This window comes from Pituophis catenifer, unplaced genomic scaffold (assembly GCF_029215685.1).
Source record: "Pituophis catenifer annectens isolate HBS135680 unplaced genomic scaffold, rPitCat1.0.hap2 SCAF_3, whole genome shotgun sequence".
NCBI lineage: Eukaryota > Metazoa > Chordata > Lepidosauria > Squamata > Colubridae > Pituophis > Pituophis catenifer.
In genome coordinates, this window is record NW_027256883.1 from 96,170,841 (window position 1) to 96,198,058 (window position 27,218).

General features: G+C 43.2%; 1 protein-coding gene across 11 annotated transcripts in view; it reads left to right on the top strand.

The window, feature by feature from the left end:
- The window catches only part of CXXC5 (CXXC finger protein 5), a 170,103-nt gene that overhangs the window by 72,247 nt on the left and 70,638 nt on the right, over window positions 1–27,218 (top strand). For 3 of the 11 annotated variants that reach the window (XR_011600226.1, XM_070940819.1, XM_070940818.1), the window contains exon 1: window positions 22,225–22,361. The exons of 6 other annotated variants lie outside the window; for them this stretch is intronic. The gene's annotated coding sequence lies outside the window, so the exon portion shown is untranslated. Of the gene's footprint in view, window positions 1–22,224; window positions 22,362–27,218 lie in introns of those variants that run through there. 2 more of the 11 variants (XM_070940810.1, XM_070940809.1) reach the window with 1 other exon arrangement.

The following is a 27,218-nucleotide window of genomic DNA, read 5'->3' on the forward strand; positions in this document are numbered from 1 at the left end:
ACATGGTTGCGGCTACTATGTTGACCTGTGGATATCCCTGGGTGCAGCCCTGTGTAACTACAGTAAGACACCGTTCCTTGTTTTTGGCCACACATAATGTCAGATCCAACCACTTTGATTAGTTCAGCAAGTCATGGTTTACAAATCTTGATTTAATATGTGTGGAGTCGGCCATATTTATTGATTACAGACTTTTTAAAGAGCAAGGGTTGGGCTGTCATATAGATACCTAGAGCAAAGTTGGATTTAACATACCCCATCCTGAAATATTTAGAAACAAACAGAAACTTTAGATTTTTTACAGAGGAAATTAATCATTTGTGTATGTTACTGAGCACAATTTATTGCAATTCAATTTAGTCAAGTAGGATAATGAATCACGAAGTACAGTAAATTAATTGGGTATGTAACTTATGGAAAATGGAAATTTAAATATTTGTCCACTGTTTGGGTCCCATTATCTGTATATTTTGAAACTGGTCTTTGCATAAAGGCTATCATTTTCATAAGGGCTAGATTTTTTTTCTCAGAGTTGAGGTAGTTGGATGGTTTAGACATGTAATTATCATAATGTTAATTCATTATTAACTAGGAAGCCAGGTTCTATAGCGAAAACACAGTTTGATCTTACAAAGAATTGCAAATTCATATAACACTGCTCATGTGTAGCACGTGTTAGTGAATTAGTCCAGAATGAATTCGATTTTTCTATCCCTGAAAATTGATCAGTTTTAGAAGTCTCAGAAATCTTAGCTATTTAAGATACCCAGATTTTGCGTAGCACAATGAGTTGTTCCTGTGGCCAGCAACTGTTACTTTGCTGAACTATGCATATAATATTGGATAAAACATAGATCTGTTAATGCAGGGGTGTCAAACTCAAGGCCCAGGATCTGGATCCGGCCTTTGGGGTGCTTAGATCTGGCCCACAGAGCCACTCTGGAAACAGCAAAGGACCAGCCCATTGTGCCTCTGCCAGTGAAAACAGAGCTCGGGAGGGCCACATGCAGCCCTCCTGAGCTCAGTTTTTGCTGGCAGAAAGTTGCAGGGGGCCCTTGCAGCTGAAAATGGAGCTTAGGAGCCCGTTTTCGCTGGCAGAAGATTGCAGGAGGCTGTCGCAGCCGAAAATAGAGCTCGGGAGCCCGTTTTCTCTGGCAGAATGCTCGGGCCACTACAGATGCCCCCGACACAAGGGACATTGAGCTGGTCACACCCACCCTGGCCATGCCCACTCCAGCCCCCCAGGTCAAACATAACGCTGATGCGGCCCTCAATGAAATTGAGTTTGACACCCCTGTGTTAAGGGATATTTGGAAGAGCCAAGGGGTTCTCCATGATAGTGGTGGAATAATGTCTTTCAAATGGTTGAATGCTACTTTAATTTTTAACAGATGTCATATAGAACCCCAAATGTGGGATATGAAATAGTTGACAGGGTTGATTAAATAACTTTGTGAGCGAATGAACATAGAATAAGTATTTGTAAACATGTACATGGCTGTCTGATTAGGTCCTTTTTTCTCCAAATAAACACTTATTGAAAATACTACAAATGAAGTGCTAATTCAGAATGGCCAATTTGTGTAGCTTTATACAAAATAAGCAAATTCTATCTCTAAACTTGTTAAATCCAGATAGAAATAAGATTTGGATAATTTTTAACAGACTTCTGTCTTCTGGCAGAATGTATCTTATGGGAAATGAAAATATGTACATCTTTAGTCAAATGTAATGTGAATACAATTCAATTTTTAAAATTTATTTGTGACCTTCAGAAATACATTTTTTCTGGACAGTTAAACAGAGCAAGAAAAACCACTAAATATTCTGTTGTGTAATAAGATGCTGTTCATATTCTCCTATGCCACTAAGGGCTTAGATATTTCTGTTAGTTTGTGTGCCAGCTAGAGTCGTGCCAAATGGGTCATAATATTTCTTGTGGCTTTTTGAAATGTTTATGATCAAAATGCTTCACATATTCATTAATGGCTGTGTGGCTGCCTCCCCTAGGCTCAGCTCTTATGTCAGTTACCCTCACTCCACAACCTTCACCATGGTCCAAGCAAGTGGCAAAGAAAGTAGCTGTTTTTAATTAAATAAATACGTGTTTAATGACATGATGTGATACTCTCCACGCATCGCGTTTTCTGCCTCCAAACATCACGTTTTCGGCCTCCGCATGCCCTGTTCTTGGCCTCCACGTGTCACATTTTTGGCCTGTTCCAGGCAGTGGGGATCGGCCAGTTTTCGCTGCCGAAAATGCGACGCACGGAGGCCAAAAATGTGATGTGCAGAGGCGGCGATCAGCAGCAATACACTGTGGTGATCCCTGAAGCCTGAAACGGGTCTAAAATGGAGCATGTGGAGGCTGAAAACGCGATGCGCGGAGGCCAAAAATGGCCAAAGGGTGGGGGCCGGAGAGTGGGAGGGGCTTTGGCAACATTCGGTATAAAAGACACACAGACATTTCCACTCACTTTTAGGGGGGAGGGAAAGTGCGTCTCACTCATTTCCCCTGCTCTTATGCAATAGTCCAAAGACAATATATTCAGGTCCAATGTAGTTCCTCAGAAAATTCAATAATCATAGTTCTTTACATCCCAGGATTATTAATTTGTTCCATTTAAGTAGTCTAGGCAGCTGTCCAAAAATCAAAAATCACTTTACTTAACTTAAAGGTGTTCCTTATTCTCACAATAGAGTCCAGTAATCATAAAGTAGATAGTTACAGAACAGTAAGTATCGCCATAGTCCTCTAGATGAATGTTGTTTATTTCTCTTATCAGAAATTTTGCAGGCTTGTAGAGGTATGGTATATTTTCCATTCACCAGTAGATGGCACCCTCAGTTTAGGTTGCAGAGTTGTTTTGAGTCTGACAAATTGATTAATCCAAATTTAATTCAGTTTATGGGAGCAAAGTCAGCTATTCAAGTAGCTAGTTCCAGCATTTTATAATGCCTTTCCAGAACAATGCCTACCCGGTTAAAAGTCCAATTTTCTATGTTTTAAAAGGTCTTTAGCTTTTCTCCCCTTAGTTCCTTTCTTTCGGGTCTAGGATTTTTCTCTCTATGGTTATTCGCAGCTTTAAAAAATAGTTCTAAGAGTCTCTTTTCCTGGATTTTCTTCTTTCTTTTTTTCTTTTAAAGTTAGGATCTAAAAAAAGGAATCTTCTCACCCAGCTCCAGTCACTGTTCACATACACCACTCCTCCACATTTCTTGTTGCCTCGGCTGCCTCAGCTTCATGGTAGCCATAATGACTGCCTCTTCTTGTCATGGATGAGAGGCAAGAAACCCTGGGTCAAGTAGGAGAGTTGCGGGTCTCTGCGACCTGCAGGGTGCACCTCTTTACTTCACCAGCTCTACAGGGTGGCTTTAGCTCCTTTAGGAGCCCTCCAACAGGGAGAACTCGCAGAGACCCACTCCTCACATCCAATCTTGCCACAACGTCAGCCGGAAATCCCTGACCTAAACCCTATTTGTGGGCCATTCTTAAACGGGCCCTGGTTGTTGGATCTTCAGAAGTAGATCATAAGTACCTTTTTTGGGCTCCATTATAACATTTAAGAGACCAGTTGTAAATTGAGGACTACCTGTCCTATTTATGCTTTGTGTGAATTTTCTCACATGCTTGTTTGTGTGTCCCTTTTATCTTTTTCTCTTGCACAAAAATGCAATCTCAGTTTTGAAGCCTACATTTTAAATATTTCCATTCTAAATGTAAAAAGACTCACAAGGCTTACAGCCATAAATACAAGTAGTCTTTGACTTATGACTGGTCACTTAGTGACCAAAGTTAAAACTGACCACAAAAAAGGAGGCTTATGTCCCGCATTTGAAGTTCGAGTAGTCATCCCCCCTCCACGATCATGTGAATGAACTTCAGGTGCTCAGCAAAACCATGGCAATTTGTAGCATCCCGCAGTCAAATGATCACATTTTATGACAGTTTTGTTGAAAACCAGCACTTCCAGTTTTTGGCAAAACTACACCCATAGCAAACCTTTGATTCATTCAGTGACGGGAATTTCTTAACAACTACCGCAAAAAAGGGGGGGGCATAAAATTGGGTCAGTCAGGTGACAATCCTGTTTTATAACTATTATGACATATGACTGTAATGGACAGGCTCCATTACAGTTGTATATCAAGGACAGCACAATTAAGTGGATCAAGATCCAGATTTTCAGACTAACATTCAAGCACAGCTAGTTGTATTTACTGGGAAGTAAATAATTTTGGATGCAGGTAACTGCACATCAGCTATCCTGGCTTGTAAATTGTTCTTCCATTCATTAATCAAAAGGTGTTAGTTTCATGCCTATTAGTTTCATGCCTATCAGTCATTGATGATTCTCTTGTAATTTACAAAATTTTCTGACATTTAAAGAAATGCACTTAAAATGTTTGAAATGAAAATAAATTTCAGGAAAAATAATGTATGGCTATTTTACTAGCTGTTTATAATGAAAGATGCTAGTGTGATTTAAATCCTAATTTTGTGAAAGTATATTTAATTGGTCCAATTCTTTGTAATAATTATTTAAAAATAACTAAATTCATCTGGAATGAGATGAGTTCAGTTCCTTCTGTAAGTCCTCTTCGTGATCTGTGTTGAAAAACACAGCAGACAACCAAACATAATCCAAAATTTGCTATACTGCATTCAGGTTGTATTTGAAATATATTAGGTTGTATTTGAAATATATTATGATTTTGAAGAAAAAATGAATATTATCATTTTGCAAACAGATCTATTACATGACATTTTTTTATATTAAGATTGCATATTCTACTTCTTCCTAATACTTTGTGATAATCTACAATGAACCGAAATAAAATAGAATTTATAATGCCAAATTTCCAAGATACAAAAACAAACTAATAATTGTGAACAGCTTATAAAAGTAGGAGAACATCTCAGGTGAGTAGGAGAAAGTAGTTAAAAGTGTATAATTAGTAATTTCTCACATCTATACTGAAGAGGTTAACAATGAGGGTGATAGCTTGCTGAAGAAAAGTATTGAAAATAGAGAAAAGCTGCTGTAATAATACCCTATATGTTAAAAAGCTACTGTGCTGGGTAGGTCTTGATTAAAAAGTTCCCTGTGATTAATTGGGCACAATATCACTTTTAGATTAACCCATCTCGGCTTTCCTTTCATGGCTCACTTGCTTTAGCTGGGTGCTGTTTTGAACAAAAGTGGAGTATGATTCCAGAGAGCCCAAAGAATTAAATAGGCATTTGGAGATTTTCTCCTGTGCGCTGCTTAGAGAGTCTAAGGAATGGGTGTTAACTGTGATTCATTTCAGCTGCTGCATAAGGCCCATTCAGCCTTTCAAAATGGCGGATCTCAGTAGGTCTCAATTGAGTGACTCTTCAATCTCCCCTTCCAGACAACAGGCTTCAAAGGCAATGGCTCCACCAAGGGGGAGATCTGTCTCCAGGGGACCCTCCACCAGGTCCAAGACCTCAGGCTCAAGATCCATTTCCTCGGTCTCTGATAAAGATGCCAAGAGGAGGCAAAAGGCCTTAGAGAAACACAGAAGCGGGCCAAGGCCAGCCGGGAGTCTGCCATACCAAGCAGCAGTAAAGAGACCCGGTCTATTCTGGAGGGAGAGGTTTTACCTCAGATCCATCAGTCGGATCAATTTGATTTGTCCCCTGATTTAACAACTGGGAGGCAAGTACTTCAGGCCCCTGAACACGCTGGGACCTTGAATCTCCCTTCTGGTGCCAATACCTGCGAACCTGTTGTGACCGAGCCCAAGTAGTGATTACCAAACACAATTCAGTCCTCAACAAACTTATTTTATTAAAACAGCTGAGAATTAATTCATTCTCTGCTTAGTCCAAAACAAAATTCTTAATAACCAGTTCATCGGCCTTATCACCAACCTTTGATGTCTTTGGCAACTTGCCAAAGTCTTTTTTTGGCAAACCCCCCACAAAGTTCAAGAGACGCTGACAAGAAGCACGGGAATCAATGTTGAACCCAACAGCTCGTTGCTGCTCTTTTAAGCTTTATGGAAGTGGCCAATCATCTTTTGACCTTACTCCCGAGTTGTCCTTTTTTCTTCAGCTGCTCTTGCCTTCTGGCAGCTCTTTGCATGTGTGCACTAGGAACAGGCTCCTCCTGTTCCTCTGTCTCTCTGCTGTCTGCCTCTGGAGGCTCCGGAGTCCACGCATCGCTCCCAGATGGCCCTGGCCCCATCTCTGCCTCCGACACAGAGCTCTCATCTGAGCCTTCCCCTGACTCCAGGACTGGCCCATTGTCCTCCCCACCCTCCTCACTGTCTAACCCCGCTGCCAGGTCCGCAAGCTGCTGGCGGACTACAACAGAACCAGAGTTCTCCATCACAGATCTTCTCGTGCTTCTGCCACTTTCACTCCCACCACTGCTGGGCTCCGTTTGGAGGAAAATCACCGACCTGAACTATCACAGGAAATGTGTGACATGATTGCACAAACCATTTCCAAGGGTATTGATGCAGCCCTCACCCAGAGGGGTTTATTAACCCCATCACCATTGTCTGAACCCTGCCAATGGGCCCTTCACCCAGTGGCTCATACCAACAGGGAATATATTTAGGAGCCTCACTCTCCTTTAACCTCATATCATAACGACTTGTCACTTATCGATGAGGAAGACATGGCAGACTATAATCTTTCTGAAGACGAGGGTGTCCTACCAGATAGACCTGCCACCATGGGGCTTTTTCGCCGTGACCTATTTAAAACTATTGTTCAGGGTGAAAACAACAGCTAATATGGGAGTGCTTATTAGGCATTCTGAGGGATCCACGGACCCTCAAGACCCCACTTCTCTTCTTTTCACTGAACCTGTCACAAACAAGAGGCTATTCCATCGCCAAAGATTCCATCTTTGTTGATGTCATCCAACGTCAATGGAATCAGCCCAGGTCCATTTCTGCCCCTAGTGGGTTGGACAGGAAAATGTATACTGTGGAGCAAGGGCTTGAGGAGCTCTTGAAATTACCTATCGTACACGTGCCTCTGGCCAACTTGGCTACCTCCAACATTCTCCCTTCAGATTTGGCTGAGGGCTTGAAAACCGAGGACAGGAGGGCGCAGCTGGCTGCTCGTAAGACTCACCAAGCGGCTGCCTGGGCAATTCGATCTTTCATAGCGGTGTCTTTCTTTGCCAGAACATATCTAATTTGGCTTTGCCAAATGCAGTCCCGCATATCTCCCGATGATACTTGATTGAACCAGGACATAAATAAGCTGATAGCTGCAGCGGAGCATTCCGCGGACGCAACCCTCAATATGGCAAAGTTTGCCTCATGGGCTCTTGCGTCAAATGTCACATCCAGATGACTTTTATGGCTAAGGCATTGGCAAGCCGACATGAAAACGAAGTGGAGCCTAGTGTTGGCCCCCTTCAAAGGAGGCAACCTCTTTGGAGAGGCCCTAGAACCCATTCTCATGGAGGCCAAGGACAAGAGGAAGGCTCTTCCTCACGTATACAGAAGCACGGGCAGGAGGCCCTTCTTTCCCTACTGCAGGCAGCCATTTTGAATCCCTGACACCAGATTGCAGGCCCCAAATTATCAGAGGATCTATCCTCAGGGCGTGGATAGATCAGCGGACAGACAGTCCTTTCGAGATTGTACCAGACAATCACAATCCAGATGCCCCTTCCGAGGTGCAGGCTACCGGTCCTACGCCGGACCAAGGGACTGTTCCAACGACAGTCCCATCGGCGGTCGTCTTGGCAGGCTTGCCAGCTGATGACAATGCATGACCACCAACTCTTGGGCATTGCAGACTGTATCTCTTGGTCTCACCTGGAGTTCTGCTCTGAGCCCCCATGGCAATTCATCCAATACCTGGTGTCGAGGGACACCACCAAGTGATCTCTGATGGAAACCAAAATTCAACATCTCCTGATAAAGTACCATAAAGTACCAGCGCTTCAAAACACATAAAGTACCGGTGCTTCAAAATGCAATCTCTGCATTCCATCCTTGGGGGCATCAGACAGGGAGATCTCTTAATATCAATAGATCTCAAGGAGGCATATCTCCATGTACCCATCAGACCATCTCACAGAAGGTTCCTCAGGTTAAGTTATGCAGGAGCCCACTTCCAATACAGGACCCTGCCCTTTGGGCTCTCTTCAGCCCTGAGGACCTTCACCAAACTGTTGGGCATGGTTGCAGCTCACCTGCGGTTGAGGCCCATCAGGATACAATGTTACCTTGATGACATATTAATACAGTCATTCCCACAACAAGCGAGCTGGAACCTCCAGATCATGATCCAAACTCTTCAGGAACATGGGTTCTCCGTGAACCTGGAGAAGAGCCACATGACGCCCTCTGTCAATCTGCTCCACTTAGGAGCAAGGATCGAGACCTTGACCTGTCAGGTTTTTCTGTCCCCAGGGCATCTAGCCAGCATCAGGTCCATGGTCAAACAGATCAGAACGCACAGGCAAGTGCCACTGAATGCTATTGGGAAAAATGATTTCCTGTTTGGCGATAGTACCATGGGCGAGATTACACTCTAGTCCGCTTCAGTGGCTGCTGTTACCAAGTCAAAAAGCTGGTCTCCGCAATGCCACCACACGGATCAGGGTTCCACAGAAGGTGATCCGGTCCTTAGAATGGTGGATGTCGACAGCCATGGAGAAAGGCTGTCTCTTCAAGAAAACCTCCTGCCTTGTCCTGAACATGGATACCAGCCTCTTTGGCTGGGGAACCCACCTGCACTCCAGTGTAACCCCAGGTGGATGGTCTGCAGAGGACCTCTTAAACGCCATCAATTGGCTGGAATTAACAGCTGCATATCTGGTGCTCCAGCATTTCCAACAACCGTTGTCGGGTCACCACGTGCTCTTGTTGATGGACAGTGTTACCACCAAGGCGCATGTGAACCGTTAAGGGGGCACACATTCCAGGGCACTAATGTGTGAAGCAGCGGAGCTGGGTCTATGGGCAGAGAAACATCTACTATCCCTGCAAGTGGAACACATCTCCAGGATATCCAACTCCCAGGTGGATTGGTTAAGCAGGACCACCATTGATCAGGCCGAATGGCAACTACATCCAGACCTTTTTCTCCAGCTTATCAGCCAAATTTGGGCAGCCATGCGTGGACCGCTTTGCCAGCCCTCAGAATGCACAGCTACCGAGGTTCTACACCTGGTTCCAGACACCAGGAGCTGAGGGGACTGATGCCCTCCATTGCCCGTGGCCCCAGGGCTTGACATATGCATTTCCTCTGATCCTCTGATACCACGAGTCATCAGGAAGATCCTGGAGGAGACAGCGGAGGTCCTGCTTGTGGCCTCTCATTGGCCCAGATGAGTCCGGTTGGCAATTGAACGGGAGATCCTAAAGAAAGACTATTTTTATAAGAGTCATTTCCACCATTCAGGCCTCTCGCCGCCCATCAATGAACCACATATATGAGACCACATGGTCCTCCTTTTGCTGCTGGTGCCCCAAGGCAAAGCTCGTTCCTCAGTCAGCGTCCGTCCCACAGGTCTTGGATTTCCTTCAAGAGGGCCTGGATAAGGGACTAGCCACAAACATTCTCAGCAGGCAGGTATTAGCCTTAGCTACTATCCTGACCTGCGACGGCGCATTAACCCTCTCACAACATCCAAAGGTACATAGTTTCTTAAAAGGAGCATCCAACTTACAACCACCAATGGTCCACAGATACCCATCCTGGGACCTATCTTTAGTGTTGCAGGCACTCACGTCTCCTCCATTTGAGCCATTAGGGACTGCCAGTCTCAAGATACTCACCTTCAAGGTCCCCTTTCTCATCGCGATTTCATCTACCAGAAAAATTTCCAAGCTGGCAGCCCTTTCGGTACATAAAGATTTGTGCATCTTTCACCCAGATAGAGTCATACTATGTCTGGATCCAATATTCATGCCCAAAATTAACACCTGGTTCCATAGGGCCCAGGAGGCCATTCTCCTGGATTTTTGTCCAAATCCCAGACATCCCAGAGAACGATGGTGGCGCTCATTAGATGTACGCAGAGCCCTGCGACACTACATCAGCAGAACAGCTACCTTCAGGAGAACAGAATCGCTATTCATTTCATTTCAACCTAGGTACATGGGCTCAAGGGTCACTCCATCTACCATCGGTCGCTGGCTCAAAGTGTGCATCGCATTGGCCTACGAGCATCAGGCCAGACCACAGCCTGCCCATATTACGGCACACTCGACAAGGAGCGCAGCCATGTCGGTGACTTGGGCTACACAGGGTTTTATCCTGGAAATTTGCAGGGTGACTACCTGGGCGTTGCTCTCACCTTTCATCAAGAACTGCAAAATAGATCAGTTTGCCTTGGCTGAGGCAACGTTTGGAAGATGGGTGCTACAACAGATTCTTCCAGTTGGGGGAATCCTGAACCCATCCATTTCCCGCCCTGGGGATAATTAACTGGGGTATATCCCATTGCTTGGACTCTCTAAGCAGCGCACAGGAGAATGAATGTTGGACTTACCTGAACATAGTTCTATGTGCGCTGCGTGAGAATCCAACCCCTCCCTGGTTCCATAAGGGTCCAGGGTTTAGGAGCAGATGATTTTCCTTTACAGGTTATGCCTCTCCCACACCATCTTATCGGTAAAGAAACTGGAATCTAGCCCAGGAAGAGGAGGTGTGGCCACAGAAACAATTTTTAACTCAGTCTCTGGCCAATCAAACAAGGTTAACACCTATTGGTTGGACTCTCACATAATGAGAGTTCAGGTAAGTCCAATGTTCAATTTTCAGTTGGGAGTGAGACTAAAAAAGGAAGGATCAGAGCTGAGTTCTCTTATTCTTGATGCATATGTGATAAAAGCATCTCCTGCAATCTTCTCAAGACATAAACCATTAGCAAACAAAAATTATGAGGAAGGAAGGCTAGCAGGGACCAACTCCATTTTTGCTCTTTTTATCCCACTGCCTAATGTGGAAAATACACCTTCTTTGTAGTTGGGTTCCTATTTAGAAATAGATCATCCAAAAGTCCATGCAGTGTTATAAACCTTTATAAAAATTTCCAATTTCCTGGTTTTATGAATGGCATATGCACCATTATTAAAACTCTTTTATTTAAGTTATGGATTTTAAAGACCATAACTTTATAAATGATAGTAAGTACCTACTCTATAGACAATAGTAAAAACCAAATCATTTACTGAAGTACTGAGAGGCAAAATTAAGTGTATTTTCGAAGATTTAGAATAATTTTGAACATAAGAAAAATATTGAAATTGAAAAAAGGAAAAATTGCTGGTTTATTTTCTTTTTGCAGTGGGAGTTTGATGTAGCACTGCTAGCCCTATGTATATGTTCTTGTTCAGTCAGACTCTCAAGTGCAAAATGCTATATTGCTCATATGCATTGCTGGTAGGATTACTAGATGTTGAGCTTTTGGCTGTTAAATACAGAAATACAGTTCTGTTCATTGAGCTTTGCAGGTAACTTGTTAAATGTGAAACGCAGGAGCTGAATATATAAATTAGGAAGAGGCTTCAACCAAATAGAAATGTATCTTTGCTATTGTCTAGCTATTCACAGGCTGTATTGAAAAGCATCCATTGAGGTCACTTGTTGGCTTCATTTCTTTAGCTGTTTTTGTGGACCCCTGCTGCAAAAGGACAAAGTATCCCTTAACTTTTGTTATTAGAATTTATCCTCATGACATTTTTTTGAAAAAAATATTCAGTGTTTTGGATGGCAGGACACTCACAATATTTATAGTTTTGTTCTGTCAGAAAACCAGACCTTCACAACTTTCTGACACAATTTCTCAAATGTTTGTTTTCATCTCATCATTTCTTATTTGATGTATATACATACTTGTTTGTTAGTTTTTTCTGTTTTAAAAAGGTTTAAATCAGGTAAGACATCAAGCACCAAAGTTGCCTAATCAAGTTTTTTCCCCCGTTCTCTGTTTTTTTAAGATCTCGGTTCGTAAGGCAATTAGTTTGCTATTCTATGCCTGTTAAATTTAATCAACAGCCTTTGGAAAGGAACTTAATTTAAAAAACCCAGAATGTATAAATACCTTGAAGCAAGATAGAAATTTGACACATATTTTCAAGGTTGCTTCAGTCTTTATCACATTTTATTTACTTACATAATTTATATCTGACCCTTCCAATGAAACAGAATCCTTGTGACACTTTAGAAGTCTTAGGAAAATGTCAAGTATGTATTATCAAAAACAAACACGTAAATGCATTATAAGCATTAAAAAATGATGGGTGTCTCTAAAACTTTCAGTTGACTTGGGTTTTAACTGTTGCCTGACCAGTGATTCCAATTAAAGACCTGGTTTTCCTGCTGCTCTTTGCATTGAGAAGTTTATTAATTTAATGAGGATCATTGTGAGGTGCTTCCCTTTGTGTTTATGTTCCACATATTCATTGCAGTTCAGCTGAACAGTTAACTCTGCTGGAATGAAGATAAAATTATTCTTTTCCATCGTAGAAAAAACCACCTTTCTACAACATTCAAGAAAAACCTCAAAAAACCCTGTATTTGTAAAAACGATGTACCGTGTTTCCCCGAAAATACGACATGTCCTGAAAATAAGGCCAAGGCTGATTTTTGAGGTGGGCATAAATATACACTCTCCCCCGAAAATAAGCCCAAGTGAAGGAGTGGGCGTGGCCAGCACAGGAGGCTGCCCTTCCCTTCCCCGGTCACCTGGAGGTTCAGCCCCTTAATTGCTGCCCGCTGATCAGCTAAGTCAGCGAGGACTGTGCAACTCGGCCCAGATCTCCAGAGCACCTCCCCAGCTGCCGCCCACTCCCCCTTTTCCTGCTGATTGTTCTTTACTTTGGATGCAGCACAGACACATATTCCCAAAATGCTCCATCTGAAGCCTTCAGCCTTGCAATCCTGGGAGGAACATCTGTGCTGTGATCCCAGAGAAAGAAGTGTGTGTGTGTGTGTGAGAGAGAGAGAGAGAGAGAGAGGGAGGGAGAGAGAGAGAGAGAGAGCTGATCCAACCTCAGAGTTATCTAGAGCTGGCAGCAATGTTCTCTTCGTCTCTCCCCACCCTCCCTCTCTCTCACACATACACACATAGAAGTCCCTCACCCCCCCACAACCCTCCCAAGGCAGCCAATCCCTTCACTAACCTGCTTTCCAGCTCCGTTCTCCACCTTTACATGTAGGGCAAGAAAAGTTTCATAGTCTGTGGGGCTACTGTAAAAACATTTTCCAAGTCCGCGAGATTTTTTTTTCTTCATGAGAAGTTGGAAGGTCTTAACTACCAGTATTTTTTTTTTTTACCGTATACAACACTACTTTTCTTGTCCTAAATGTGCAGTGGAGAACGAAGCTGGAAAGAAGATTAGTGAAGAGGTGTGGCTGTCCTGGGGGGAAGGGGGAGGGTTTGGTGTGGGTGGCCTGCCTTTAGGTAAGCCGATGTGGGGCCTTGGGACAGCTCCACAGCTCCTGCCTTGCTTTGTCCTCCACCCCCCTGCCTTGCTTCATTCTTTTTTGCAACGTGCAGCCTCTCATGGTAAAGGGAATTGCAGCTAATTCTTGTTACTGTGAGAGGCTGCATGTTGCTTCTGGACAGGGGAGGCTTGATCCTCTTACCCGGTTGCCCTCCACTGTTTCTCCTCTTTTCTCTCTCTGTCGCTCACACACACAGAGAGATATTTGATCTCTTGAACTGCCATGCACTTTTCACCCAGGAGAAGAAATGGGTGGAAAGTGTTTGGGTGCCCAATAGGCGCTGGCCTGCATTGTCAAATGTTTGGGCTGCTGAGTGCCGGCTTGTACGCCTGTTTGGTGCTGCAGGGGCCGGGCTACAGCTATGCTGAGCCACACGCTTTTTAGGCCCTGGCCCTGGTGGCCGCTGCAACTCTTGTGCCAGCTCTGCGAGGCAAGCAAGCATAGGGCTGCCCCAGTTGCCTGTGGCAGCTCTGCAACCACCTCACCTTCTGCCCAGCGCAGTCCACCGCCAAGCCCCGGTTGCTACCCAGCAGCCTCCACTACTTCCCGCTGGAACTACGGTACCTCACACACAGTTGGTCTGAGAGCTGCAGCACCCGCCAGACCCAGGATTGTAGCCTGGTACCTGCGGCACCAAGTAGGATTGCAGGTTGGTGCTCAGTAGCCCAAAGGAGATGCCTTCCTGCTGGAGTTCCATGTCCAGCCAGGGAGTGGTTCCCAGAACCGCCCAATTCTTCACCAGTCGGCTACATGGTAGGAGGGGGCTTCCTGGCCATCTGAAAGAGAGGCTGGGTTACGTAAAGGGACGTTCCCCCCCCCAAGACTCTCAGGCACCGGGCTGCGGGCTCCACCCCAGGGATCCTCAATCAGGGCCAAGCTCTTGGCAACTGATTGAGGTAAGACTGTTCTTGAAGGGGGCGCGAGACACATGGGGCCTCCTGCTGCTTTTGCAGCCTCAATCAATCAGCTGCGATTGTTGCCATCTCTTCTCCCCACCTCGCTGGGCATGGCAGGGCTTCCTGCCCCTTGCTTCTCCCCCATCTCACCCCTCACCTGCCACCCCCAATTGTGTCCCAAAATAATAAAAAACCCCAAAAATAAGGCCAAGCCCTTATTTCGGGGTTCAAACAAATATAAGGCAGGGTCTTATTTTGGGGGAAACATGGTATAATGAAGCATGCATGTGCAACCCTTTGTAACCTTGGAGTTACAAAGCCAAAATATTCAACTGTTTCTGTCTTTGTATTTAGATTTTTAATCCTGCTTTTATACATACTATTAAAACTCTTTGTTTATAACCTTTAAGTGAACGAAATGTGTGACTGGGTAGACTGGTCCCATCATGAGTTACCAGAGGGCAGTCAGCCCAATCAAAATAGGGACCTATTTTCCCTGCAGCAACCAAACTTGTAGGGTGTGTTGGGCTGAGAGAGAGTGACTGACTTTTAGTCACCAAACCAACCATGAGTACTCTAGAATAATTCTAAAAGATTGATGAGTGTATATATATATCTACATAGTGTTTACTAAGAGCTTCCTTTCTTAGCAAGCAATTGATTTTCTTAGCCTTCACAGTGATTTATACTAATACTAACTGAGATGCTATAGATATATAATCTTGTAATTTTCTTATTTTTTAAAAAAATATTGGTATTGCTTTGACTAATATGTAGACCACTGAAATGAAAGCCAGTATTAGGGAGATTAGTGAGCTACTTCTGAATTCTCAGGAGCATACTATAGACACTTCATGCCTTATTAACTTTTAATTTGTCATTTTTTTCTACAATTTAATTTATTAGAATTTTGTTAGGCTTTAGGCTTTCAAAGTTGTGCCTGAAAATGTCTCTATTATCTTGTCTATGTTTGTCAGAAAACTATTCACTGTAAAGACCATTCCCAAGAATCCATTCTGCTCCTTGCCAGTCTTCTTATTTTCCATGAGGAATTTAAAAAGCAAAATCCTAAGTTTTCAAAGAGGAAAAAGTTCTACACATAATTGTGGGCATCGAATCAAGTCATGGCCTACAGAAACTTTGTAAAGGTAGTTCTCAACTTATAAAGCCATTCATTTAGTGACTGTTTGAATATATGACTTATGACCGGCCCACTTAATGTCCATATGAGCATGTGATCAAAATTTGGGCAATTGGCAACCGAATTGTATTTATACAGTTGCAACAGCCTGGGGGCATGTGATTGCCAATTCTCTATTGTGGGTGGAGACAGCAGCCAGGAATGGGTGTTCATGCCTGTTCAGCTTGAAGGACTGAGTCTGTAGCAAAATTAAGCTCCGCCCTTGTTGCTAGCAATATCCAGCTTTTTTCTCAGTCCTTCAGACTGGACAGATGTCTTGGGCTGGGTCTCTTAACCACCTTCCCTTTATCTTTCATTATTGCTGTCTTTGACATTTGGACTTTGATTATTGTTGTTCTCATCGAACTGTGAGTTACTGGGAACCTTGCCCTCATTGGACTTGGTTCTTTTCCCTACAGGCTTGCCTGCCTGTGAGGGGATATTCCACCCCCCCCCCATTTCAACCATTGAACTAGCAGGCGTTTCGGAGGGCCTTGAAGGCTTTTCTCCTGGGGGTTTGAGGTGAACATAGCAAGCCGGAAGATTTGGTGAGGAGCTTCATGCTCCGTTGAGAGCTGCACAGATGGCCATTGCTTATTTCATCTTGCCGGAGGCCGTCCAACACGAAGACCAGCTGTTGGAGCTTAAGCTCCCATTGCTCCTGCCTGCTTAAAGCATCGAAGGAGCCAGCCCTCCACGGCGAGCATTCCCGGCTTGGTGGCAACAATCCCAGGGACAGCCACGTTATTGTTAATGACCGCTATTTGAGCTTCAGGAGCTTCGTGCTCCATTTTCTGGCTGTTTGGATTGCTTTGGACCGTCAGGAGCTTCACGCTCCATTGCCTGGCTATTGGGAGCCGTTTTGGGCATCGGAAGCTTCGCGCTCCATTGCCTAGCTGTTGGGAGCCGTTTTTGGCCATAAGAAGCTTCTTGCTCCATTACTTGGCTGTTGGGAGCCATTTTGGCCATGAGGAGCATTTTGGGTGTCAGGAGCTTCGCGCTCCATTGCCTGGCTGTTGGGAGCCATTTGGCCGTTCAGGAGCTTCACGCTCCACTGCCTGGACGTTGGGTGCCATTTTGTGGCCATCAGGAGCTTCGCGCTCCATTGTCTGATAACAGCCGCCATTTGAAATTCGTGCTCAATTCTAATAGCGTGTTTGTGCCTTGCAACTGCTTACCCAAGGGGGCCCTTGTTTCTGCTATCTATCTAGAGCTGGGGATTTCTCAGCTAATTGAACTGGAGATTTTTCACCGGCAGCTTTCTCCAGGAAGAAGTGCCCTGGTTGTTTTCTTGAATTTAAGGTGGCCATTTGCAATTATTCTACTGGCTGGCAGCCATTTTGGGGACCAGTCTGCCTTAGGTTTTGACCTGCCTTGCTCCTAACAGGCACAGAGCATTTCATTTTTACAATAAGGATGCCTAAGGCACTTTCTAAATCAAAACATGGCCGGAAGGCCAGGTCTATTGGGCAAGCTGATAGGGTGCCCTTGAGCCTGGACTCAGGAACGACTCAAGCCCCTGATAACATGGACATGCCCCCAGGGGACAGACAGTCTCGCTCTCATCATACCCCTGGCAGCTACAGCTCAGTTGCCACCAGGGACGAGAGGCGCAGGGACCAGGCCTTGCAGAAAATCTGCAGTAAGGCCAGCAAGTGTAAGACCCTTCCATTGCAGGTGCTTCCCCAGATTCTCCCCTCTGTAGTGACACCTGACCAGGTTTCCCTCCAGGATTGTCCCATTTCTGTGTTCACTGCAGGTTTGTGGGGCCCTTCTATGGCCTCGGCTCCTCCTCCTCCTCCTCTAGTGGGGTCCATGGAGACCGCTCCGAGCCAAGTTCCAGGGGTGACTGAATCCTTTCTCACATACAATAGAGACTATGTGCTCCCTGATAATCTGCAACAGATTTTTTCCAGGGCTCTACAGATGTCGCTGGAAGCTGGTCTTCTGCGTCCTGGCAGAGTTTCTTCTGTGAGATCTGTTCCTTCTGCTTCTCCTGGGAGGGAGTGACATCCAGTGACTCTTGATGAGGTTGACCACCCGGAACCGGACTTGTCTGATGACGAGGGCCTTGAGCCGGAACAACCGGCCTTTACTGGTCTTTTCCCTCCAGCAGTTTTTAAATCCTTACTCTTGAAAGCGTCGCAAGTGGTGCAACTGGGCCCGACGGTTACTGGAGAGGTCCCTCCAACGCCCCAAAGGTCGTTTAACCCCCTTTTCTCTGAGCCTACTAAATCTGTCAATTCTATTCCAGCTCCTCCACTTTTCCTGGATGTTATTCAACGCCAGTGGTCGTCGCCTGGTTCCGCTCCAGCTCCTTCTTCCATGGACAGGCGTTTGTTTAACGTGGCTCCCGACATGGCTAATCTGCTCCAACTACCTACAGTTGATGCCCATGTGGCAGCCTTACTGCCTCACACTGCCATCCCGGGCGAACCTGATGAAGGTCTTCATCCTGAGGAATGCCGTTCTGACCAAACTCTCCAACATGCTCATTTGGGGGCGGCTTAGGCGATTAAATCTGCCACCACAGCCTCCTTCTTCAACAGGGCGACACTGCTTTGGTTAAGTAAATTGCCTCCTGAGGACTCCAGGCTGCAGCAAGATTTAAATAAAATCATCGCGGCAGTCCAGTTTTCGGCAGATGCCACCCTCAACTCTGCCTGCTTCGCTTCAAACTTTATGGCTTCAACGGTGGCGGCACGCTGGCTTGTTTGGCTTCGACATTGGAGGCGGACGCCCATCACAAGTGGCGCCTGGCATCTTCCCCCTTTACGGGGGGCAATTTATTTGGCTCTTCTTTGGAACCCTTTCTCATACAGTCGAAAGACAAACGCAAAATATTGCCTTCTTCGCAGCGTAAAACTGACACTTGATTCTCTCCCTTTTTCTGCAGGCCTCCTGTGAGGGGATCTGACTGGGGCACTGGAATTTCTCATTCTCGGGGGTCCTTCATACCTAGACAGCGGGGGACCCAAGACAGGCGATACAGAGGTAGAACTCCCCCTGGCAGGTGGCCCTTTCGAGGGGGAGGAAGCCATCCTTTTTGCCGTCAACGATAGATGCAGGTCTGATGGTCCCATCGGTGGCAGGCTAGCTTTATTTGCTGACCGATGGGACATTCTCACATTGGACTCTTGGGTCAGGGATACAGTAATATCTAGTCTATCCCTTGAATTTCTCTCTACCCCTCCGACTTTCTTTATTCACTGTCCTGTCTCTAAAGACGGGCACAAAAAGGCCCTCATGGATTTGGCTATGAAACACCTACTGGACATTCAAGCCATCCAGCAGGTGCCAGAGGATCAGATGGGCCAAGGGTTCTATTCCTTGCTCTTTCTGGTCCCCAAATTCTCGGGTGTGTGGACACCTATTCTGGACCTTAGAAGATTGAACCATTATGTGGTTTATAAACTGTTCAAAATGCAGTCTCTTCAATCTATTTTGGCTGGCATCAGGAAGGGCAACTTCCTCACTTCCATTGACCTCACTGAGGCTTATTTACATATTCCATTTTCCCCCCACATCGCAAATATCTGTGGTTTTATTATGCCGGTACGCATTATCAGTATTGTGCCTTACCATTTGAACTGTCTTCTGCTCCCCGTGCCTTTACTAAGGTACTTGCCACCTTGGCGGCTCATCTCCGGGCCATCCCTATCCATGTCCAATGTTACTTGGATGATATTTTATTTCAGTCCTCTTCTGAACATCTCTCCTTAGAGGATCTCCAAGTAACTATGCATTGTCTCCGAGGGCACGGTTTCTCTATTAATATAGCGAAAAGTCAATCGGTCCCGTCGACACGTATTCTACATCTGGGGGCAGTGCTGTCCACTGCTGGGGCAGTGCTACATCTGGGGGTGGCTGCTGTCTCCACCCACAATGGAGAAGGGGCGTTGGTCCTACCTCATACGCAACTTCTCGTTGGGTGGAGACAGCAGCCAACCCCACCCTTTGACTGTCCGGTCTTCCTTGTTAACCTTTCTTTCTTTCTCCCGAGACATCGAGTCTGTTTGTCGTCTTTGTCAAAAGCTGGATATTCCTAGCAACAAGGGCAGAGCTTAATTTTGCTACAGACTCAGTCCTTCAAGCTGAACAGGCGAGAACACCCATTCCTGGCTGCTGTCTCCACCCAACGAGAAGGTGCGTATCAGGTAGGACCAACGCCCCTTCTGACCTTCACCAGTTGGTTTCCGACAAGCAAACTCAATGGGGAAGGCTGGATTCTCTTAACAATATATTTCACTTAACAACTGCAGTGATTGATTTAAGAACCATGGCAAAAATGGTGATAAAATCTCATTTACCTTGCTTAGTATCAGAAATTCTGGTCCTGATTGTGGTTGTAAGTTAAGCACTACCTTTGCTAGGGATGTGGTATCTTTTTACCTGAACAGAGTGTTCTGTATGGATGGTATCAACTGGTACAGAATGCAGCCGCAGAAGCTATACTGAGTGCCCAAAGAAGGGCACATATGATACTTCTGCTCCACGTACTGCACTGGGTGCCAGTTTGCTTCTAGGTCCAATTCAAGGTGTTGTTACCTATAAAGTCATACATAGCATAGGACTGGTTTACCTACAGAACCATCTTCTCTCCATCACATCAGCCCATCCCATTTGCTCAGGCAGGGAAGGCATTCTACAGACCCCATCAATGGGAGAATTCCGACTGGTGAGGTCAAGGAAGAGGGCCTTTTCTGCTGCTGCTCTTGCTTTGTGAAACATTTTGCCACCCAAAGTGAGGAAAGCCTCCAATCTTCTGGCCTTCCACAAAGGGGTCAAAACCTGGCTATGTAGCCTTGTGTGGGAGACACGGGCCCCCACAGAACCAGGGAGCTAGTTAGTCCCATGAGAACTCCCTCCCCCTCCTGTATTAACAACTCTTAGTCTCCCCGTCTTGGATCTCTCCATCTCTTGCAATTTTATAATGTTTTTCATTTTTCATTTTATAATCTTAAATTATTTGGTTTTAATATTTTATTGTAATGATTTAATTCTACACCACCTAGAGCCCTTCTGTGAGGAAGATGAGTGGTTAATAAGTTTGATATAGAAATAAATAAAATAAATAATATCTTTTAGGCACAATATCTGCTTACAGGCAGCTGTCTCTGTTAAACCTATTAATATTACATTCTGAGTCCATTTTTCAAAAATGCCCTTCAATATGTCCAAGGTTAAAATATTTTGCTCCATTCTATAAATTGTAAATTGAGTTTATGTGTTCTCTTTTAATTGTAATCTTTGATTCCTTCTAGTTCTCTCTAATGTCCAATCTTCACAGCCCCATCTTATCACTGTTTTTAAAAATAATTCAAAACAAAAGCATTTTCCTGTGAGAAAGATTCTTGTAATTCCAAAATCTTATTTCAAATCCATCTGGACTATTAGTCCGTTTGTAACTTTCCAAAATCTAAATTCTAATCACCCTTTTGCTGTCTGTCTGTCTGTCTGTCTGTCTGTCTGTCTGTCTGTCTGTCTGTCTGTCTCTCTCTCTTTCTCTCTCTCTATCATCTATCGTGTGTTTATATGTATGTATGTGTGTGTGTGGGTATATGTATGTATGTGTATATACACACACGTACGTGTACATGCATCTGAGTGCCTGTGTATGTCTGTATGTACCTATGTATGTGTGTCCGTGTGTGTATGCCCATAAACTTGTATTTAAAACTTATTTTATCTTTTCCTAAGGATTAAAGGAAACTCACCTGATGTTTTCAGGCTTGTCAATGCAAAGTTTTCTAATATAGGTAAAATACAGTTAACATTTCTCAGAAAGTGATTAGAAAAGTAAGTATGCGAACGCAGTTTCCTTCCAAAGGTGCCGCCTTATGGTTTGAGCAAGATGGCTACTCCATCATCTCTCAGACCTCCAGACCCACCAGAGACCACTATCTGTGGTCTTCTCATGAGAAGCAGCTGTGTGAAGCACTTGTGGGTAATCTCAAGTCCTCTCCTTATCTGGAGAGAGGTTCAAAGAACTGGTCTACTTGCAGGCTGTTCATTCTTCACTGCAGTCATTGGCTCCACTTCTTGTGAAGCCGTCTTCACTCCACCATTTCTTTTTTCAAGAAAGCACCTTATTCATCCTTGAAATCATGTTTTTCTTTTGCTGGTTTCTACCATCACTTCAAATCTGGTCTCATTTCTGTTCTGTGTTTGGAGTTATCCTGCTGTGAGGTGCAGGTAGACAGTGCTTCCAAGCCTGTTTATGTATTTTTTCCAATTTCAGTGGATTGGAAAGAATTAAAAGATGGACATTATTGAATGATTTGTAGGATCTCTCTTTAATGAGCTTTCTCCCATTGTGTCTTGTCCTGCCCTCAAGTGTTTTGGAGAATAAGTCAACCCCCTCTCTGAGAGAGCCCCTCAAGTACTGGAAGACAGTTATCATGTCATTCTTAATCCTTCCTTATAGATTATATTTTCCCTCCTTTCATTTTCTGTAATAAGCAACATCATTTTTTTTTAAACAAGGTGGTGGCAGTGAGTTAATGTGTGCATGAGTTTGTGGCCATGAATCCTCAAGCCTCTTAATCTTCAGGCCTCTGTTTACTCTCATTTATTCCATGCATATTCTAATGTCAGCAGTGTACCACTTGCACATGCAGATACTGTAAGTCTTTACAATTTTATAAAAAATAATACTTAATATTAAAGAATTACATTTTCAGATTTTAAAATAAAGGTTTTTTTGAAATTTACTTAATTTTATATCTTAGTGTTCTGTTTATTTCAGCTTTTTGCACAAGTAAGGAAAAGATAGAAAAGGTTTCCTGAAGAAGAGGACGTTCAGTTAAAGAACATTCATCCAGAGGTGTGGTATTAAGATACCATCTTAATCTTTGAAATACAATAATCAAAAAGTCAAATAGGTTACAAATAAGAGGAACATAATGTATGATCTAGAAAAATGGATGTTGCTCCAGATGTTGCTGAATGACTTTTCCAGGCATCCCTCTATTGCTCTTAATTTTTATTGTTGTAAACCTGTTACTGAGGTCCTAAATTTTCCTTGACCCAACTATGAGATTGTGAGAAATCAGTTTCTCAAATGCATGGCTAGTAATGTTTTTCTTTGTCTGACTATTCAATCTAAAAATCACAAAAGACCCTTCTGCCATGCAGTTACCTAATTTATATGATATAGAATCAGGATTTTTGCCTGTGGCTACCAGAAAGATCAAGATTTACACTCAGAACCCTAGTATGATAAGATTAATAATATTAATTGAATAGGTTTTACAACTATATAATAAAGAAAGAACACAGGATATTGGGGTGGGGTGGGGAGAATGCAGTTTCTATTGCATTTTATCTACTCTGAAAGTATAAATCAAACTTCACAATTTACAAATTTCACAAGCAACCCGGGGGGCGGGGATGACTCTCTTAACTGCTTCAACTTTTTTACTGCCTCTCTTCATTTTTTTTTTATAGAGAAGATTAATTAAAAGAATAATCTGAGCTCTAAACTATGAAAGTGTGCAAAAGTTGGCAGGGAAAAAGTTCCAGTTTTAGGGAAAATGTTTCCATTAGTTGGTGTTAAATAGAACAACATTTAAAGTATCTTAAGTCTTCCTCCTATAAGAAGTAATAGGAATTTAAAACTAGTGTAACTAGTGGGGACAAAAGAAAACACAGTAAAATATCCAGATAGATAGATAGATAGATAGATAGATAGATAGATAGATAGATAGATAGATAGATAAATTTAAGATAGCATAAAAATATAAAACCTGTTGAACTGTGTTAACTAAACATATAAAATATATTTATAAAACTTGTCCAGTTTATTTACATCCTTGTTTAAATACACATAAGAATAAATAAGAAAAAGTAAAATGGAGGAAGTAAATAACTTTATGGTATACAATATTAGAAGGGGCTGGAATTTAGAATTTCTACAGCAAACAGTTTAAGCACAATATTCTTCTTGAGATAAGAAGTGTCAAACCGCTCATTAGTAAAGTATATTTTTTTACAGTTGCTACATTGGTTATGGGCTAATTGAAGTGAGTCTATTGCTGTTACTGTTTTGCTGGGCTTCTGGTTTTGCAGTCATTCTTCAAACAACATGCTTAACTGTTACACTGCTGTTGCAAGTAATGTTGTAATGACTTTGGTAATTTTTTCAGTAGGTAGAATTTGGTATGACTTACCATCCTATCTGCTTGTTGCCCTAGTCAAAAACTGAGGAAGCAAGGGATTTGTTTCAAGTTTATTTTACTCAGAATTGTAAAGTACTATAGCATATATTGTCAGCCCTCTGAGATAATACAGGTCAGTAAACAACAAAGCAAAGTATTCAAGAATACTACTTTACTGTTGTAGAGCATAATAACATCTTAAAAACCTCCCAGAGTATTTGTCTACCCCCTTACACCAAACACAGAATGAAGGCTTTTTTTATGATGAGTTCCTTCTCATGTCTTCCCTTTTCCCAGGGCTGAGTTGTTGTTCACTTTCTCTTACTGTTTATGCATTATTTTATCACTGTGCTCCTCTACACATATACTGGGAGTTTATTTAGCATAGTGAGAACTTTTTCACTATATCAGAGCTGGCAAGACATTGTGCATCAACAGGACAAGGGAAATGTGAGCATTGGGTGGAATCTACTTTTTTAGAGATGCTTTTTGTTGTTATGTTGATTTTGTTGTCTGGACTGCCATTGCATTATCTCATTCTTATTTATGCTAAAATTTAAAAGAACTATAATGACCTGACTCTTCACCCAGGCCTTTGGCAGGGGAGAGTGACACCCCTCATCCCATCATATATGGCAGTAATGGTGAACGTTTTCGGCACCAAATGCCCAAAACGGAATGTGCGTGTGCACCGGAGCACTGGAAACCACCTGGCTGGTGCACATGCGCATGCCAGAAACCAGAAGTGCAGCTGACAACGGCGCACATGCCCACAGAGAGGGCTCTGCGTGCCACCTCTGGCACACGAGATAATAATGATAATAATAAACTAGCAGATAAAACAGACATCTAAAAGACTAGGAAATGGCTAAGAGCAGAAAAGTTGAAGAAAGAGATAGAAAGTCTAATTCTTACAGTCTGTAGAGATTCTCAGTTATCCAGGTCATGGTTGTCCCAAAGGTGCTTTTTCCGGAGGCAACTGGACTTTATTGTTTTTTCTTTGAAGACATTTTGCTTCAAATCCATTCAGGTCTAATTGTGTCTAATTCTTATCTGCACATGACCAAGTCTCTTCTGATCCAGGTTTCGAAGGCAGATACAGGCACTAATAAAAGTCTCTTACTGCACTGCTAAGCCAAGACAAATGGCCATTCATGGGTGTTGGTAAAATTCCACTCTTCCCCACAAAACAACCACCCATAGTCAATGTAACCCAGTCCCACCAGCTGGGTCCACTAGTCACCAGAACCAAGCCCCCAAACAGGAAGACAGTCTTAAGTCCACAAGCCAGGTGCAGAGTTTGCAAAACAAGGTCCGTATGCCATAGTCCAGAGTCGGAATCTGCAAAGCAAAGTATGGAAATCAAAAGGCTGAAACACAAGAAGTCCATGAGTCAGGGTTTACAAAAGTCAGGGGAATGCATGCCAAGATAAATGGTTGTTCCCAACAAACACACTATACCCTGATCTCTGGTTAAATTACCCTGAGCCACATGTTCCTTATGAGGAGGGTGGGGCAGCCTCCTCATGAGCAGCCTTGCAGACCTCCTCTGAGCTTCCCTTCACTCCACTCCCTGCACCAGCAGATTGGGTGGGGGAGGCAGCTGTTCCTTGTCAGAGGGGATCTGTTGTCTTTCATTGCTGCTGTCAAGCTTCAAAAGGTCATTTTGCTGTTGCAACTATTATTGCTTCTCAGCTTGCCAATGAACTATGGGCGGGGGAGGGGTAGATAGAACTTAGGTTCCAGACATCAAGATGCCAGCCGTGAGAAACGTGTACCAGAGCCAAAAGAATTTTTCACAACAATACCAGGAGACTCCATTGGACAATGTGACCCGGTCTAATAGGGGGAGGGCGAACCTGAACTTTAACTATGTGGGTTTGCGCGGAAAATGATTAGATCTGGTTTTGCCCTCATCTTTGCCAATATGATGTACTCAATAAAGTTTTGCATTAAGAGATTGGATTGTCTCAGCCGTGCTTACTTTGATTGGGTTTGTTGTTGGAACGTTGACAGCTGTTGCCCATCTGCAACTGATTCTCCCCTGCATTCATGAAGGCAGGCAGCTCCCAGTCCAATTGACCACTTCCCCCAATACCAGAAGGGTCTGGGCAGGGTGGATTTGATTTAAATCATAATTTTTAAAGAGCAATTGTCATCTCTGTCCCTCAGCGGCTTCTCCTCTGACCCGCTGTTCACTCACTAACAGTCCCATTCACTTTAATGGGACTGGCGGTGGTGCAGCAGTGACACAACAAGGTGAGGGTTGTGGCAGGCAGCAGATGAGTGAATGCCTCCTAACAGGCGCTGTCATGATGGATCTGAAATGACAAGTGCTCTTTAATATTTTATTTATAAGCTGCTTAGAAGGTTTCACTTTCATTTTTACTACTTGCTTTTCTTCCTCACACTTAGAGCCTGTTGGTATTAGATGCATTTCTCTTCAAACAATCATACAGTTTGTAGTGTACATAGATTTGCAAAATAATGGGATTAAGGAATATTCCTGAACTTTGTTTTATGATTTATCTCATGGTTACTATGAAATTGTGTGAATGCATCAATGCAGTGCATGTTATCTCAGCTTGCAGAGCTTGGATTCATTGAATGAATTTACCAAAAATGTAAATATTGCAGAATATATAGCTTGATGCTACATAACTAAGCTTCATTTCATGCTGAATAAACTAAATTATTAATGTATCTTAAATAAAAAAAAATCTTTAGATAGATTTTTTTTACTCCTAGAGCATTTTATTAAAATAAATTTGATAAAAATAAAAAAAATGTGATTTAAATTAAAAAAAATCCAATTTAAATGAAAAAAAGCTGATTTTTAAAATTTTATTTTTTAAAAAAGTCATCTATTTTTATCTACTCTGGGTCTGGGACAGCATCATCCTCAGCCCCTGGAATTTCTGGATGTTCCAGGCAGGGTGGATTTGATTTAAATCACTAGTAAAAAGGCTTGATTTAAGTCAACTTGATTTAAATCATAATTTTTAAAGAGCAACTGTCATCTCTGCTACTCCTTTGACCCACTGTTGACTCACCAATAGTCCCAGTGTTGCAGAATATACAGCCTCGTGCTACATAACTAAGCTCCATTTCATGCTGAATAAACTAAATTATTTATGTATCTTAAATAGAAAACTATCTTACGATAGCTTTTTACCCCAAAAGTTTTTTATTAAAATAAATTTGATAAAAATCAAAAAAATCGATTTAAATCAAAAAAATCTGATTTTTTTAATTTAAAAAAAAAATCATTGATTTTTATCCACACTGGTTCCAGGGGAGATGTGGCATCTCTGTCAGATGGTTCTGGTTCCGATTCCTCTTCCTCCTCTGAACCCAGATCCAACAGGGCTATAACAAAACCTTAATTGAGAAGACAGCCTCTGCAAAGAAGTTGAAGAAACAATGGACTACCCAGTTAGCTGCTGCAAAACGATAATACAGACAGACTACAAACAACAGCATGATAAAGTAGCAACAATGATGTATTGGAATATTTGCAAGAA